The sequence below is a fragment of the Lontra canadensis genome, unplaced genomic scaffold (assembly GCF_010015895.1).
Source record: "Lontra canadensis isolate GAN:19392208 unplaced genomic scaffold, GSC_riverotter_1.0 scaffold62, whole genome shotgun sequence".
NCBI classification, from domain to species: Eukaryota; Metazoa; Chordata; class Mammalia; order Carnivora; family Mustelidae; genus Lontra; species Lontra canadensis.
The window spans coordinates 4,365,131-4,369,595 of record NW_022631056.1 but is presented as its reverse complement, the minus strand read 5'-3'; positions in this window follow the sequence as shown (position 1 = coordinate 4,369,595).

Below are 4,465 nucleotides of genomic sequence, written 5' to 3'. Positions count from 1 at the left end.
CAGAAAGGAGATATACATAAGTAGTAAATCAGGTACCACATGAACTTGGGAATTCAGCCATTCTATCAATCTTTTGAACAATGGCTCCTTAATTATCCCAGAATTTCTCATTTCATTATATCTGCTTGTATTTGTTATCTGTTCCTATAAAACAGATTACCTGAAAATTTAATTTCTTAAACCAACAAGCATTCAAAATCTCAGTGTCTGTGGGTCAGGAATTTGGAAGCAGCTTAATCGATGATTTTGGTATGGGATCATTCATGTGATTGATAATCAAGATGTTGGCCAGACCTGCAGTCATTTGAAGGCTTGACTGGGGCTGGTGTAATCACATCCAAGCTCATTCATCACTCATATCTGTTAGCCAAAAGCCTCAATTCTATGCCATGTGGTTCTTTCTATTCAATAACATGGCAGTTGGCCCAGTGTAAGTGATCTGAAAGACAGCAACTACCAAAAAAAAAAAAAGTGTAAAAATATATTATGTGGCTCCTATAATCTCTAGGAGGACCAGATGGTCAGTCTGGAGGGTTCTGCAGACAAAAGGAGCACCCAAACTTGTAGGACTCTCTCCAGGGGCAATATCTCAGATGACATTATTGGGAACACACACTGTGGTTCAAACCACTGATACTAAACATTAAAAAACACAATCTGCACCACTGATTCCCCTAAAAGCCATATTTTCCTTGCCAGGAAAGAATGGATTCTGTTTGGCACATGGTTCTCAAGTTGACTCTTCCATATCAAAATCTTAAGCACTTCACTGGTAAAACCATGTCTATGCCCTAAATATAAAAGGAAACCGACAAAATTAATTTCTGATTTCTATCTTGGGGAGGATAACTTCTGAATATGGAAAATTTCCTGAACTAAAGTATGGTATTCCAAAGATGCTGGACAATAACAAAGACTAAAATGGTCTACTCCACAAAATCACAAAATCGAAAAATACCCCCTTCTGTATGTAAATTTGCAAATAACAGTACTGTAACAAACCATGATCTACAATCTAACATATTTATATTGTAACTTATTATAATATTGTATAATAATATAAACCATGATATCTATAATATCTATAAACCATGGATATCTATAATATACATGACCTATAGATATTACCCTTAGATCTATATCATGAAAGTGTTGCTCTCACGACATTTTATAATCTGTGAATTAATTGTAAAGTTAAACACTACCAGCATACTCTCTATATAAAGACAGAGTATTTGTTAAAATAAATAATTGAGAGAGCAAGGATGAAAACAGAAATAGATAATACAGTGGGGTCTGGGTGGCTCAGTCAGTTAAGCGTCTTCCTTCGGCTCAGGTCATGATCTCAGGGTCCTGGGATCGAACCCCACATCCATCGGGCTCCTTGCTCAGCAGGGAGCCTGCTTCTCCCTCTCCCTCTGCCACTCCTCCTGCTTGTCCTCTCTCTTTCTCTTTCTCTCTGACAAATAAATAAAATCTTTTAAAAAAAATAGATAATACAGTTCTGCAAGTGGCCATAAGACTAGGGTTGACAAGACTTACTTCTTCCACCACACCTCCCATGTTCCTTTGTTCTAAGTCAGCAGCTCAGCTCTTCGGGGCTATTTACCTAGTGAAATTCCTAATGGATAGGAGGGCTTAGTGCCCGACTATATGGAATTACAGCAGTCTACTATTAATTTTTACCAATGTCAGTGATGATATGAGAAAGTATAATTTGTTGAAGCTGCACATAATCTGAGTGTTGGTTATAGTCACTATGTTACCTTGTTTATGAACCCATGAAGCAAGTACTACACAAACTAGAAAAAAAAAAAAAAACCTGGAATGACATGTCCTCTTGTCTACTTGATCTTTGAGATCCTCTCTGCAGTGGGTCACCTCTCATGGACATATACATTAGGCATATATATTCTCATATCCCAAAAGATGCATCTACCTACCACTTCCTCAAGTGTCCCTACCAGTCCTCCCATATTATTTCACACAATTCTGTGAAAATATTCTGTATATTGATGCAGTTCCTCAGGCCATCTCTCTTTCCAGGCCAATTAGGTAATGAAATATTCTAGTCCAAGCTTTGCCAGCGAAGAGGATTTCTCTTCCCCACATTCCTTCAAGACCACTTCTAAGTCTATTTTTTTTTAAAGATTTTTATTTATTTATTTGACAGAGAGAGACAGAAAGAGAGGGAACGCAAGCAGCGGGTAGTGGGAAAGGAAGAAGCATTCTTCCTTCTGAGCAGGGAGCCTGATGTGGGGCTTGATCCCAGGACCCTGGGATCATGACCCAAGCCAAAGGCAGATGCTTAATGACTGAGACACCCAGGCGCCCTAAAATAAATCTTTAAAAAAACTAAAAGTACCTTGCCTGAAACCTGAAACTTTTACCTAGTATTAATCTCTGGAAGAGAGAAATAAGTAAATAAATACTGTAATGTAAAAAAATGGAGCTTACTAATACCTCTTCTGAAAGGTATTTTATCTCACTTATCAATTATTTAAGCATATTAATCTTTAATCTCCTGAACTTTTGAAAATTACAGAAATTAATAAAACACCTACACAAACATGACTCCAACACATAAAGCATTTCATATTTTTCCAGTATCTACCATAGGCACGCTATGTCTCTTCTTATAATCTCAGTAAATGTTTCTTTGAATAACTGATGGGATCATCACTAATGTGGTAGAGCAGAAACAGTGTAAACTTCAGAGCCTAAAAACATCTAGATTAAAGTCTAATCTCTAATATTTACCAATTCTGTGACCCCGGGGAAATTAGTTAGTCTAAATCATGGTCCCTCCAAAGATATCCACATCCTAGTCACTGGGACCAGCGAATATGTCACCTTACATGCAAAAGGGACAGATGTGACTAAATTAAGGATCTTGAGATAGACAGATTATCTAGGATTATCCTGGTGGGCCCAATGTAATTACAAAGGTCCTTATAAGAAGAAGGCAGGAAGGTCAGAATCAGAGCTGTGAGGATAGAAGCAGAGACTGGAGGAACACAGACCTGCTACAACCTGATTTTTGAACTTCTGACCTCCAGTATCATAACAATACTTTTGTGTTGTTTTTAGTGACTAAAATTGTGGGGATCTATACAATGGAAAACCAATCCAGGCTCTCTGGGCCTTACTTTTCTTGTGGGAAAATTGAACTAATATATTTATACCATGAGGATTAAAAATAATTTTTTTTAAGATTTTATTTATTTATTTGACAGAAATCACAAGTAGGCAGAGAGGCAGGCAGAAAGAGAGGAGGGGAGCAGGCCCCCCGCTGAGCAGAGTGCCCCATGTGAGGCTCGATCCCAGGACCCTAGGATCATGACCCGAGCTGAAGGCAGAGGCTTAACCCACTGAGCCACCCAGGTGCCCCTAAAAATAATTTTAAAGCACTCAGCACATAGTAAGTACTCAGTGAGTGGCAACTATTATGACAGGTTCTATATTTAGAGGTGAAGCTTAATGTATTGATTAAAAGCTTAAACGCTAAAGTCAGACTGAAGGGTATTTCTTTCCAGGCTCCACTACTGGCCAACTCTAGGTTCATTTGTAAAATTAAATTAAGGATAGGTCATCTTGTAAGACTATTGTGAGGTTACCAGTCAGAATGGCTAAAATTAACAAGTCTGGAAATGTGACAGATGTTGGTGAGGATGTGGAAAAAGGGAAACCCTCCTACACTGTTGTGGTAATGCAAGTTGGTGCAGCCATTCTGGAAAACCGTATGGATATTCCTCAATAAGTTGAAAACAGAGCTACCCTACGACCCAGCAATTGCATATTTACCTCAAAGATACAAACGTAGTGATCTGAAGGGGCATGTGCACCCCAATGTTTATAGCAGCAATGTCCACAATAGGCAAACTATGGAAAGAGCCTAGATGTCCATCAACGGATGAGTAGATAAAGAAGATGTGGTATATATATATATGTACATACACACACACACACACACACACACACACATAAATAGGATGGGATAATATGCAGCCATCAAAAACTGAAATCTTGGGGCACCTGGGTGGCTCAGTGGGTTAAGCCGCTGCCTTCAGCTCAGGTCATGATCTCAGGGTCCTGGGATCGAGTCCCGCATCGGGCTCTCTGCTCAGCAAGAAGCCTGCTTCCCTCTCTCTCTCTCTCTCTGCCTGACTCTCCGTCTACTTGTGATCTCTGTCTGTCAAATAAATAAATAAAATCTTTAAAAAAAAAAAAAAAAAAAACTGAAATCTTGCCATTTCCAATGATATGGATGGAACCAGAGGGTATTATGCCAAATGAAACAAGTCAATCAGAGAAAGACAATCATATATGATCTCACTGATATGTGAAATTTGAGAAACAAGGCAGAGGATCATAGCGGAAGAGGGGGAAAAAATGAAACAAGAAACAAGAGAGGGAAAAAATGAAACCCGAGAGGGAGACCGATCTTAAGAGACTCTTAAGAGAA